The sequence below is a fragment of the Lygodium microphyllum genome, chromosome 2 (assembly GCF_053477565.2).
Source record: "Lygodium microphyllum isolate KBCC chromosome 2, Lygodium_microphyllum_v1.1.10, whole genome shotgun sequence".
Classification (NCBI taxonomy): domain Eukaryota; kingdom Viridiplantae; phylum Streptophyta; class Polypodiopsida; order Schizaeales; family Lygodiaceae; genus Lygodium; species Lygodium microphyllum.
The window spans coordinates 114,070,317-114,085,176 of NC_141136.1; positions in this window are offsets into that span (position 1 = coordinate 114,070,317).

Below are 14,860 nucleotides of genomic sequence, written 5' to 3' on the forward strand. Positions count from 1 at the left end.
CTAGGATGTGGGTTGTTTGGGGTAGTCAATTGGTTAGTTATGTCTGTGTGTGTGTTTCTTTTGATCGCTTTCTTTTTTATCGCTATTTTGTTGTTTTACAAGCATTCTCTATGATTGTCTGTGTTTGTGGTGTGTGTGTATTTCATCTGAATGGCGCCTTAAGCTCCTCCTCCTGTTCAGTATGTCCCATTGATCAGTGGGGATTATTCTTTCCTACTGACTTTTGAGCCTATAGCAAAATCAGTCCTTGCAACTTTCGTGGTTGCTTCACTCCCTTTGATTCGAGACCATCCATCCCTGTGTGATGAGTTTCTTGCGTCATACAATAAGAAATCGGGCTTGGTTCATGGTACTTCCATGGTTTTAACACCTAGAGGGTTAGGGAAGGCTTTGTCTCTTCCCTACAAAGGAGAACCCTTTGTTATAGCCAGACAGTTATTCTCAAATGATGAGATTCTCAAGCTGTTACAGAAGCAGACCAAAGAGGTCCTTGATGTCAAGAAGGTGATTAACACTTCAGGAGTGTCTTTCTCCATGATCACTGATCCTCTCTAGAAACTAGTCTGCCAATTTCTCCAAGACAAATTTATGCCTGCCAAGACACCATCTCACTATTTGTCCAAGGAGCTCTTCACAGCTTCTAGGATAGTGTTAAAAGGGATTGCCATTGATTGGAGTACTTACCTGCTTACAAAGATGGACCAACATTTTGTCAAAAGTGACCAAAGGGAATGTTACCAATGTCACCTATGGTTCCTATTTATATGCTTTCTTGACATATTCAAGCCTTAAGAAGAGTGTGCTACCTCCTCCTCCATCTGATCCAGTACCTCCCCCTCCACCTTCAAAAGATTCAAAACCCATTGAATAGAGGATCTTGATTCTACCACAGTTCACACAAGGCCTAGACCTAGGATCCTGGTACTTGACCAGGAGGTGGTTGCCGCCACAATGCACACATTGGACATGCGGTCGCATTGGTTTTCTCACCAATTCCCATAGTCGTGCTAGGTCCATTCTCACCTCGGCGAGCTCCTGGCCCTGATCTACATTCTTCCCCCTGTCTTGCGTACTAGGGGTTGATCCCTCGCCCGAGATTGTGGTCCTCTGACTGGAGTTGTCGTGGCTTGAGCTTTGATAGCTTCTCTCTCTCAACTCGTCATCCACCCTAATTGCTTCATCAAAGACCCTAGTTAATACGTCTTGCTGTAAGCTAAAGTTGCTTGCCAAGGCCTTGTGCAATTCCTCACTCTGGATTCCGTTCATGAACACGTTGGAGACTGCTCTTTCATTTGGCCACTCATTCGTGGGGATTCTCTTGAAGAGGCTGCGCACATGAGTGATGTAGTCTCTTATGTCCTCCTTGTCCTTTTGACTAACATTCATCAGGTTTTCCCGCTCTGCCACATCCAAGTTGGTGTACCATATCCCACCTTTATCGCCTAAGCAAAGCCTAAATGGTTGGGAGCATTGTGCTAGGTCCGTGAGACCATTGGCCTCGCAAACTTGGTCAAACTGTTCCACGAAACTATACGGGTCACTACTAGGCTAGTGCTTGTCCAATTGTTTAGTTACTGCATGTATTTTTTTTTGGCTCTTCTCCCCCTCAATAATTCCTAGGCCTGAGACTAGCGAGGTTGCTAGTGTTGCCACACTCTATTCAGCAATCATGTTGTCCATGAGACGCTTGGTCACAAGCTCGCTCAGCATGAGGTATGCCTCTAGCTCTCTCTCTCTCTCTCTCTCTCTCTCTCTCTCTCTCTCTCTCTCTCTCTCTCTCTCTCTCTCTCTCTCTCTCTCCCCCTCTGCATTTGGTCCCGCCTTGCTTTTGTCGGCTATGGCCAGCACGCGTCGAACTTCATGCACATCTATGTCATGATGTAGCTTCCTAGTTCTCTGCTCTCGGTTGTAGGCAGATATGCACTACAGCGCTTTCCTAACCACTTTTCTCTCTTCCTCCAGGCTTGCCACTACCTCCTCTACTGGCCTACAATGGATTACTATCTTGGTTAGCATGTCATACTTGTTGACCATGTCTTGGACTGCGACTAGGAATTCACCTACGTCCAACTGGCCGTCTCCCTGGTCTGCGTTTGCTCTTGACATCGTTACTACTTCTCGCTCCACAAGGTTGTTGATTAGCCCTCCTAGCAGCTATGGTAGCGCTTTGCCCTCAATCTTACTGTCCTTTTGGTCCCACCACCATTGTCCAAGGTCCTATTGATGGGGTCCAAAGCATCCGACTATGTTATGAGGTCTCCTCCTATTGATGTGTTCCTTGAGTTATTAAGTCTGACTGCATTCCTTGTTATTGAAAACAGTCCTCAACTTATGTACACTCAATGCTAGTGCTGGGTGTTCTATTGTGCATGGTGCAAAATCAGGCTTTCTATCCTTTTCTTGTGCATTTTTGTGGAAGAATTACTATGTGGGGTGCATTGATGAAATGATTATGCAATTCAAGCTATTCCCCTTTCGTGTCTGTGACCTAATATGGCTCTGCATGCGGTCTCTGGTCGCTCTTGAGGGTAGTACAGGATCTATGCTACTCCGTCTATGCTCTATCAAGGCTAGGATATAGTCTAGAGGCCAATCTTTGGGCTGCAAGTCTAGCCGGCTATGTGACTAGGCCCCTAGAGTCTACCCCTAAGTGGCATAGTCACTGTTTCCTATAGTTCCTAGCTTTGGCGAGCCATGGTGGGTTTCTTGAGATGTTCGAGAATGTGTCCCAATAGATTCTACCTTGGGGGTGGTCCTACTCCTACTTCTCCTGTCTTCTGCCCAACTAGTCTGATTCCTAGAAATTGGACGGTCTAGTGGTTCGGCAACTCTCAGAGTCGAATGGTCCGTGGATTGGTCTGGTTTGACCACCCTGGAAGGTGGTCCAACTGTTCGTATGGTCCGATTGTAGTTTTTGGTCTGATCAGGTTACGTGGTCCGCAGGCTGATGGGCGATCCGATTGGAGAAGGTCGTCCGATTTGACGATTGGGTATCTGATCAGATAGTTCATCCGATCGGACCAAAGGGCTTGGTCTGACTGTCAAAAAGTTTTCGACCAGATGGGTAGTCCGATCGAACGCTGGGTGGCAGTCCCAACTCGTAGAGTCGGATGGTCCGATGCTCCCAATCGAACGATCCGGCTATCCAACTTTGGGAGTCAGACCAGGACACAGTGATCCGATTGTGAACCCAATGTCACAATACGATGATTTTTGATTGATTTCTCCTAGCGCTCGTCACGGCCCCTGTCATACCTTCTAGATCAGATCAATGGCATGTAAAGAAGATCCTTACGTACCTGGATTGGTTGAAAACACCAGAATCAAAGTATGTGATCTCCTCTATGATCAACAGCTCTCTCTCTCTCTCTCTCTCTCTCTCTCTCTCATGTGAAATGAGGTCTTCCCACTCCTGGCCTCTTATTGCCCTGCCCAGGTCTGCATTCACCTTAATCTTGCTCCTCTTACCAGTATTTAGCCCAAGGTCTCATTTTTTTGCCCTTCTTTTCCCTGTTTCAGCCTGTTATACAGCAACAAAACCCTATTGTGTGCTCACACTATTTTAATCCTATCCTACCTAATACAGTCAAAAAATCACCAGATAGCATTCATGCTTCTTTAGCCTACTCATCTACACATCCAAACCCAAAAATACTTACTTTTTTTTCGACGAATAACACACCTAAATCTCCTATTTTTCTCAACCTCCGGTTTAGGGGGCTGAAACCCTTACTTCAATGCTCGATTCAAAGTGCGCAAGTGCTCAAGGCTTGAATCCATTGGTCCTGGCAACGGAACCAAAATGTAGAGGTCATCAACTGCCAAGACCCACGGACTGCTTATTTTTTCAAGCATTCCAAGCCGAGCACTAATGGCTACCTCTCATATAGCCAATGCACTATCCATCTCTACGGGTGTAGCGAGCTTACCTCCATGCCCGATTGAGTTGCCTCCTCTTTCGAGCACTCTGGTAGCTCCACTTTCCAAGTGCAAGCTCCATCCTCAAGCTCCATGCTCCAAGCTCCATTGCCGCGAGCAAGGCAAGAGAAGAAGACAGGAGAAGATGAAGAGCTTCTCTACCATGGTCCCTCACTCTCACACACTCTCACACTCCCTCTCCCAAGCTCAAGCTCAAGAAAGCAAGAAGAAGAAGAAGAGAACTACTTTTGGCCACACACAAGAATGAGCTCTCATTCACCTTTTGAGCTTTATATACAAAGCCCTAAATCCCATTTCGGTGGTCATCCCCTTTGTACATAGCCAGTCATAGCCTAGACCCTTTTTTCCATTGTCCTCCTATCTTCCTAGCTTCCTTCCTACCGCCCATCTACCTTTACAATTTGCACAGGTGGGAGCCCATCACTCTTAAAATAAATCATGGTGCGCCTTGCACTTTTTTGCAAAAGCATTGACTTCTGCTTTTTTCTTATGCATTTTTCTCCTTAATTTTCTGCACTTCTTGTGTTTTCAAATTTTCCTTGGCATGCCTTTCGTCTTCTGTTTCACTTTTGTCTTGGCCTTGTCCTTTGCTTTAGAGTTTCTCGATGTTCCACCTTGTTCATTTGAGGGTTAACAATGAACTTATGAAAAAAAAAAAACTCTATAAGATATATTAATTAGTTGGCCTTTCTAGACTTTATGAAAATGCTAGTCCATCTTTATGAACATGAACATTGCTCGATTAAACTTAGCTCTAGCGAGAGTTTTAATAGAAGCAGTAAATAGCTCTTTTGATAGGAATTTGGGCATTGGCTTATATGCAAAAAAATCTTGCAAACATTGGCATAGCTACATTCATAAAGGGGAAGAAATCATAGCCACCGGTACTAAATTGTTAAAAACTTGTTCCACATCAATGGTGTAGGGTTTTTTTTTTTTTTTGTAAGATCTCCACAATCTATTCATTGGATAACAAACTAGGACCATGTGGGTAGGTGGAGTAGAGATAATGACTCACTAAGGTTAGCAAAGGAGATATGAAAATCACAACCATATACCAATCCTCGATCGCACTTGTAGAAAGCCATAAAATAATAGCAAAGTTTTGTATCGATTGGGAAAAACTTAAGAGCCATAAATTTACATAGATCAACATGACAAATACACTAAGCCTCTAGCAGGGGGAATACTCATGAACTAGTAATGGGATATGCTGAACCACAATCATTAGGAGAGGTGCCATTCATACCCACAAGATATACCATACACATACACACTAAGAAGAATAGGGAAATTCCTACAAAAACATAGAAATCACTATTGAGAGAAAATGGGAAAAAAGACTAGACAAACTACATCCTTCATAAAAAATTTGACATGACCTATGCACACATGTGACTAATAGCTTTATGATATGTAGACACATAGGCACTCTAAACCCCATAAGCAAGCACACATAAAATAAAAGATCAATCATACTACAATCCTCTAAACCAATACAAATGACAATAAATTTGCAAAAATAGGACCATTGTGATGAATGACAATTAGAGTAGACAAGGAGTGATATTATCAAACTCAACTAATAATCCCATCCCTGTAAGTGTTGTTCATCAACTTATGGTGCAAAATAGTGAGTGGGAGAAAGTTAGACAGATTCATTTTATGAGTTGAAAATTTACATAATATTTTATTTTGATTTATCTCGTTAATGCATAGTGAATTGAATTTTGTAACCCAACCCCACTCTAACTCTAACTCGATAAGGATCTCTAAAAAGTAGCTTATCTTTACAATTACATGAATCCTTGGTGCAAGGTACATGCATGTTGATGGCGGGGGCTTATTTTTATTACAATTTAGTATGTCTATAGTGCATGTGCATGTGCACATGTGAATAGTGGGGGGTTCATTGTAATTTAAAATTTAGGTGGGATTATGGTGCAATGTGCTCCTACAACAGCAGGGTTCCTTTTAAAAACTAACTATCAAGTTGATTTTAATTACAGTTTATGAAGTACATTGTGTTAATTTTTTGGTACAATGGTTGGGTAAATTTTGTTTAGAATTTAATTGTGTCTTATGGTGCATGTAGAGCATGGAAAAGTAATTAGATGAAAGGGTTGAGACTCCTCGAATCCCGTGTCATCGAAAAATCCATAGAAAAATAAATAAATAGAAAACTATAAGTAGTCAATCACTTGTAAAATTATAAATTTAAAAATTCACTAACACAAATTCCCAAAATGAAAAATGACGTGGGGGTGTATCTATGATTATGTGTGTGCGTAAGTTTGTTTTTTCTTTCATCTTTATAGTTTTTATTTCTTTTGATTCCATTAGGATTTTTGTTGTGTATTATTATTTGTTTTGTCTTTTTTTGGGTTAAAAATAAATTAAATAAACAAAGAATGAAATGTAAATAATATTTTTAATCATCTTTTTCTTTCATTGGATGTGTATGTCAATTGATATGTGGTTGTGTTTATTTTTTGTTCATCTTTGTTTTGTTTTGTTTTTATTTAGGAAAACTAAAAATAAAGGGGATAATGGAATTTTAAAATTTTAGATAGATTTGATAACCCAAATAGCAAGAAATATATAAAAAATTAAAAGATTTTTTTGATTTTCAAATTCTTAGGTATTCTTTGTATATTTTTCCTATTTTTAAATATTTTATTATATTTTTAGATTTTTATATTGTTTCTCATGTTTTTCAAAAATTTGTGTGAATTTTGAGAATTCAAATGTTTAGTTTTTTTTTTTCGTTAATTTTGAATTTTTTTTAGATCTTCTGTTTTGAAAAAATGTGTTTTTTAATATGCAAAAAAAGGCATATACTAGGGCCCACTGTGTTACACGTGAACAACAGCTTCGTGGCATGGAGAAGACTACATATAGGTTCTCGCCCTCACATGTGAACGACAACAAAAAAACCCCACGTGTGAGAAGAAATCCCAAATCTTGCACAAGAACAATGGCTTAAAAGAATCCATGCCTCAAAATGCGTCCGCCACACGAAGATACGAGTGCATATGACTGCTATTGGAGAAAACCCTACACGTGACAAGGCGCTAGGAAAAGGGTATGGGGTGGGGTGTAGGTTGTGTGCGTGTAGGGGAAAATGAGGGTTTATGTGGGGGCAGGTGAAGAGGGCAAGGCCTAAGGAGGGGGTTTGGGGTAGGTGGGTTGGAGAAGCTGGTTTAGAGGGGGAGTGTAGTTTGACAAGGGGGAGGGAAAGATGATGGTGGTGGAAGGAGGGGAGGAAAAGAAAGGTAGGTAGAAGTTTGGGGGGGGGGGGGGGAGTTGTTTGGAGGAGGAGCAGGAGCAGGAGGGTAGGGGTGGTGGAGGGTAGAGAAGGTGGTGAAAGAGGGAGGGTAGGCAATGGAGAGGGAGGGAGCAACTGTTGATGGGGCGAGCGGTGGTGTTTCCTAGGCCATGGGTAGCTGGAGGTGGTGCGTGTTGGCAGGGATTGCTGTTGGCAATGGTGGGACGATGCTAGCAGGTAGTGCTAGGCAAGAGGCAATGACTGCGTGTGCGTCCCTGCAGGTGGTAGGGTCAAGCAGCTAGCTAGTGGGATGGGGAAGAGGACGGCTATGCAATTCCTTGTGGGTACCAACAAGACGGGTAGCAGTAGCTGGTGGCAGTGAGTGGGAGAAGAAGAAGAAGGAGGAGGAGGAGGAGGAGGAGAAAGAGGAGAGGGAGTTGGGGGGGCACCGAGGGAGAGGGTGAGAAAGAAAGAGGGAAGGAGGGGAGAGAGGTGTGGGAGGGAAACGGTTCGTGGAGGGATTTTTTTTTTTGTAAATTTTGTTTTCTAATGGAAAATTTAACCCTTTTTTTTTGTTTTTGAAAGAAAAGCTATGCCTCTCCCTGTGCATGTGGGTGTGTCCCCCATAGGGACAGTCCAGAACACGGGTAAAAAGTTTACAATAACAGAGTGAAATTGAGTTTGAGATAAGTGCAAGACAAATGTGATATGTCAGATACCATGCATGTCATGGAACGGAATATTGGTGTTCACGCGGGTGCGCAATAGTCAACACATGCAAAAGCACACAAAAAATTTCAAAAAATCCATATGTCAAATTAAAACACAAAAAAACAGAAAAAGTGGATAGGGGAGGAGTAAGATCAACGGAAGTAACAACTCGAATGATACATTCGGTGCCAAAAAGGCATATTCACATGGGAAAAGGCCAAAAAACACACATATAATACAATTGGAGATTACTAATGGGAAATTCGTCCATCGAAATAGAATGAGAGAAAATGAAAAATGCCCAATTTGATAAGCCACACAGGATTGCCAAGTCAAAACATAGTTTGGACTAGAGCTCATTCACATGAAAAAATGGCAAAAAAGAAAAAGACCAGTATAACATACAAAAATTAATAATAACAAATCCGTGCATCAAAGGGATAGGTAGTAAATAGGAAAAATGAGCGAGTTGAGGGAATAATCTAGAGTATAAGGTCAAATCATAGTTCTGATGTGAAAGCGGCAGGTTTACATGAAAACACATCCAAATCACATGAAATTCTTTAAAAATTAATAGCAAATATACTGTAACTCAGAATAAGGGGTTGTAAAAGCAAAAAGTGTCTACTCCAAAGGAACAAACATGTCCATAATATACAATTTCCATTCCAATATTGAAGCAAGGATGTATTCACATAAAAAGATTATAGAAAAAAAGAAAATGGCAAAAAGGGCAATGAAAAATCCCAATTAAGGGTGCAACATATCCAGTGGTTGGGGAAGGGACCCTAGTAGGATACAAAAAAGAAATAGTAGTAATCAAAGATCTGTAGATGGTGTTTTCATAAGTTTATGCAAATGGACGTGTAAGGATACATCCCCACATTTAAGACCTTGAAAGACTAGGTAGACAAAAAAACATTGGCCTATACATTGATAACTATTGCATCCCCACACTTATAGCATGACATACACTATTACATAACATGAAGAGTAGGTTTAAAATACTTGGCCTAAACAATAGTTGGTTGCCATGGATGAGTATTATCGCACTAAGTATTGGAGTGAACTATAGGAGGGCAGCTTGCCAAAGCACACCTCAATATAGTAGTGACCATGTAGCAACTTTGAGGAAGGTAGTGTTGTGAATGAAGACCACTAGTTTATCGATGACAAAACATTCAACACTAAATCTTGCTAGTCACTCTATTTCAGGATGATAGAGCAGTCACTCGCTTGATGTGCTCACATGACTCAAAGGATGAAAGGACTCATGATCACACATCAATTTAGAAGTTGAAGAGAGAGAGTAGTTTAGAAGGAGCATGCTAACATGCACAATTGATGGTGGATTAGTATAGCCCAACATAGCTAGCATAGGTTTAAGAAGGACGACTAGGGAGCCTTATAGTGTAGTGCACAAGACAACGTGATGTGTTATGTTGTGGTAGCAGAGGCCTCCGTCCCATATGTGCATAGGAAATGAGAGCATATCTCTCATTAATTGTTATAACATCCCTCACTTCTCACCTCTTTGCTAATAGAAGGAAGGACTTGTCACATGATGTCTCATGCTCTGTTGATAGATATAAGGGGCAACTCAATTCTTGAAACCCTTTGATGTAATCCTCAATGACATATGTGCAAAGGTTAGATGCTTTGTGCATAATTGATGGTACATATGTACATCCCACCATGTGCTAACATATAGTGTAAGAAGAAAGGCAAGGGAGCCTTATAGTGCTATGCATAGAATAGATCGTGCATTGTGTATTGAGAGACCAAGAGCCTATGCATGTAACACTCTAGTCCCCATATAGCTCACCTCTCATTGCAATTGAAGAAGAAAGGACTAGTCACTCACCTCACCCTCTGTCTCATGCTCTGTTGATAAATATAGAGAGTAGCCTATATCACATCCCCATCCCATTAGGATGCAAGCTCACATCACTTAGGGTTATTGATGAAGATATGTCGATAATGTTGTACATTGTCTACTGATGGAGAGACATAACCAAGGAGGTAGCCAATAGATCATGAACTTGGATGAGATGATAAAGAACTTCTATCTACTATAGGAGTTAGATGTTCAATGGAGTCACATGACATAGCATACCAAGGGAGTGGCTTTAGAACTGCATCTTGGAAAGATCAACTTAGGATTTAAGTTATTTGTACTACGCGGTGTTGCCACCCATTTGTTACAATTATAACCAATGACGATTTATGCCAATTGATAAAAATTTTCACAATTTTATCTTGATTTATACTTTAAAGTTTAATAGTTTTGAGTTCTAAATAAACAATTGATTTGTACTTTTTATCAAAGTTTACATGAGGTTGAACTTATGAGGAGTCCATTATAATCAATGTGATATATATTTATTTGAAAGTCAATTGTTATAGTAAATCAAGATTTACTATAATGTACCTTCATTTACCTTTCTAACAATATTTTACCAATATTGAAAAAGTACATCTATATAGTCAAATCTCTGTATAGCAAAATTTTTAGTGAAATATATGCACACAATAATATCCCTATATAGTAAAATATTTCCTATCTATGAACTTTCCCTTGACATAGGAAAAAAAGCCTATAAGGAAAAAACGCCTATATGGACAAATATTATCTATCTTAGAACTTTATCTTAACATAGGAAAAAAAAACTTATATAGTGAAAAAACTCCTACGTAATCTATATAGGAAGCTATTTTTCCTAGTTCAAAAAATCCGTAAATGTGTGTATTTTTTTCTAGTGAATTAGATAGAAATCTATTTTTGTAGTGCATATGTAGCATGATTATTTTATCAAATATGTAACCAATAAGCATAGTATCATGCTAGGTGGATTGATATCCCCATTCTTCACAATTTGCTAGGTGAATAATTAATGATGCCAGCATGACTATCTTTTAGTACTCCTACTCCAAAGTCTACTATGGTTGATACGCATGATATTGCACATAGTGGGCTATAACAGTTTCTCTAAATCATGCATACTGGTTTGAGTGGTAGGTTATCCTAAACATTCGAGTAGTCAGTCACACTCTATCTCGCATAAGACACCAAAATTTTCAATATGACCAGAGTTATTATGATTCATTTAATACCACTATGCAAGGCATACTCTGAGGGGCTATTGTGAGAAGTGCTTATGCAGCTCCATGCAAGGGCATGACAAGATTGGTACCTACAATATCCCATTATCAAAGCTCCATAATGATAACCAATATGATCTTGAGTTATGATTCAAAGAAAAGTACGTACATAACGCACAAAGCTAAGTGGCATATGAGTTAACACTAGTTACATGGTTGTCTTTTTTTAATAATCCTCATGGCAATAACATTTTAATGATATGCTTATTGAGAATTTGGAAAATAAAGTCTAATTCTTAGTATGATGACACCTAGTTTCTTTGATATCTTTAGCACTATTAGTTCAAGTATTTTTTATAATATACCTTGGGACTATATTTTGAATGAATTTGATCATGATACATAGAAATGGACACATGTTATAGCCATATTTATAGTCATCTATGGCTCAAAGGACAAAATGGTTTTGGGATGGCTACAATCTATGTTACTTAGTGATCAACAAGAGGATAGCTATAAATGATTTAGTTTTCAATGTATTTGGGCTACAAAAATACACGCACATACAAGCACACATACTTCTTTTAGTTCTATAAGAAAATATCTATAGTTTTTATTTCATATGTATCTCAAAATTATGACCTAGCTTCATACCTAGGCCTTGTGTTCTCCATCATCATGAAATCATGCTGAATGTCCTTAAACTATGCAAGCTAGTTGAATGTTAACCTATTCACCCATTTCTTCTAGCATCTTTTGAGGCTTCCATCTTTAAGGTAGGATCTAAAAGTTGAGCAAAGTAAGATTGTATTGCCCCTATAATGCTTGAAAAGGAGTCATCTTGATGCTTTGATGATAGCATGCATTGTAGGTAAATTCCACTTAGGATAGATATTGTATCCACCATTTAGATTCTTTGTAAGAATACGCCCTAAGTATGTCTTCAATGACCTGATTAACTCGCTCCATTTGGCCATCAGTTTGGGGGTGGTAAGCTATATTGAAACAAAGGTAGGTTCTAGTTATTTCAAATAGGCTCTTCCAAAACATGAAGTAAAGAGGGAATTGTGATCATTGATGATTCTCTTTGGTAGACCACAAAGCCTAAAAATCTTCCTTACAAGGACCCTTGCAATATCTAAGGCCTTTTTTTTTTTTTTTTACTAGGAGAAGATGGGAAACTTTTATCAATATGTCCACAATGAGCATAATGGAATGGTATCCACCTTGCACTAAAGGTAATCCAACTACAAAATCCATGCTAATAAACTCCCATTTTATTTGAGGGATGCCTGGTGGGTAGAGTTGTCTAGGCATCTTGACATGTTCAGCTTTCACCTATTAGCGATTCAAACACTCAATGTACATCACCCCTTAGCTTTTCCCAATGGTAGCCTTCCTTATGGCATTAAGTGTGTTAGTGTAGCCATGATGTCTTGAGAATAGGGAGTCATGTGCTTCCCAAAGTATCTTCTTCTTGAGATCTTGGTGTGAAGGGATACACAACCTTGTCTTGAAGTAGACAAATTCTTCCTCAATGAATAAGTCTTTATGTCCAAGCTTTGACTTAGATTATTAGCCCTTAGGTTGGACTTGCCTTTACAACTATTGGTACTCTGGATCATTAGATGCTTCTTCCTTTGCCACTTGGATGATAAGATCGCTTAGCATTAACACAGTGGTTGCTAGGGATCCCACTCTTATAGGTTCTTCTAAGATGAGTGCATTGAGGACAACTTTGTACCCTAAGGTATCCACAACTACATTCTCTTTGCCTAGTCTATAATTGATCAAAATTCATATTCTTGCAACACTTCAATACATCGTCATTGTCTCATGTTTAGATCTAATTGAGTAAAGATCCATTTGAGAATTTTGTGATTTATGACTAAAGTGATTTTATTTCTAAGCAAATAGTGTCCCTATACTTTAAGAGAATGAATCACTACCAAGAGTCATGTGTAGCTAGTTTTGCTCACGTGTCTTCAATTTTCTTGAAGATTATGCCACTAGATGTCCTTCATGCATTAGAATACAACCCGACGCTAGGGAACTATCATATGTTACAACTTCAAACTCTTGACTTAAGTGGGGAAGCTTCAAGGTAAGAGCTGTCACTAGGCTTTGCTTAAGTTTCTCAAAACTCGACTATTCAAATTGAGTCCACACAATAGAAACTTTCTTCTTGATTAGTAATTTAGTAAGAAGTGCGGCTATCAAGGCATAATCCTTGATAAAAACTCTATACGAGTGAGTTAAGCCTAGAAATCTTTGTACTTCTTTGATTGAATTTGGAGGCAATCACTCTTGTACATATTTGACTGTAGCTAGATCCACTACAATCCTCTTCTTGAATACCATAAATCCAAGGTATTCTATTTGCATTTTGAAGAATGCACACTTGCTCTTTTTGGTATAGAGCTCATGTGTTATTAAGGTCTCCAACACAATCATGAGCTTTCTTTCTTAGTCTTCTTCTTCTTCTTTGGATTAAGAAAATATATCATCAAAGAACACTAGAACAAACTCATCAAGGTAGGTTCTAAAAATATATTGCACTATCCTATTAAAAGTGACTGAGGCATTAGTTAGCCCAAAATACATAACAATGAATTCATAATGTCCATACCTTGTATTGAATAAAGACTTTGGAATGTCATTTTGATCTGGTAATAGCCCAAAAACCTTAGGTCAATCTTTGCAAATATCTTCGCTCCTTGAAGTTTATCAAGAAACTAGCTATAACAAGACAAGTGGGAGCTAGCTATGCATTCAAAAGTGGATTTTACCAATGAAGAATCAAACTTGAGAGTTAGTTCCTTTGACAAAGGGCAAGAATTCTTTGCCATGTAAGTGGGTTTAAAAATTGAAGGTTATAATAATGCTAAGCCAAAGTATAAGGTATGTTTGGTACCACATGCTTGAAGTAAGAGAAAGTTGTGGAATTTAATGAGATCTTCTCACCTGTAGTGAAAATGACTACTATTCTTAGTGTACTTTCATTAATGGATAAAGAAGATATAGACCTTAAGCAGTTGGATGTCAAGACATCATTCTTACATGGTGACCTTCATGATGTACATTCAACAACTAGAGGGATTTATGAAAAATGGCAAAGAAAACTTGTCTACAAGCTAAAGAATAGTCTTTATAGCTTGAAGAAGGCCCCGTGAGAATGGTACAATAAGTTTGATGCCTTTAAGTAGTCTCATGATTACAAGAGGTGAGACAAACCACTAGTTATATATTAGAAATGTTAAGGATGGCAGCCTGATAATATTAATAATTTATGTGGATGATATGTTGATAGCCATGAAAAATAGGTATGAGCTTAATGCCCTAGAGAAAAGGTTAATGGAAACCTTTGAAATGAACGATTGGGATATGGAAATCATATTTTTGGTATACACATAATCACGGATAGAACAAAGAGATTTCTTTATCTATCCCAAAAGGATTTAGATTAGCAAAATGATGTGCATGATCATGGATATAACAAAGAGATTGCTTTGTCTTTCCCAAAAGGATTAGATTAGTAAAATTCTTCAACATTCCAATATGGAGAAAAAGGCAATTAGTACTCCATTGCCTTTATATGTGAAACTAACTGCTAATGATTACCCCAAGTTTGATCAAGAGAGGGTTGTGAATGGCCAAGGCTCCTTATTCATCCTGCATGGGTAGTCTCATTTATGCTATGATTGCCACTTGCTTGGACATTTCTTTTTCGGTGGGATTAGTAAGAATATGTATGTCAAATCTTGGTAAGAAGCATTGGGAAGAAATCAAAGGGAACTTGAGATACTTGAGTGGTACAAGGGATATGTGTAAATGCTTTGG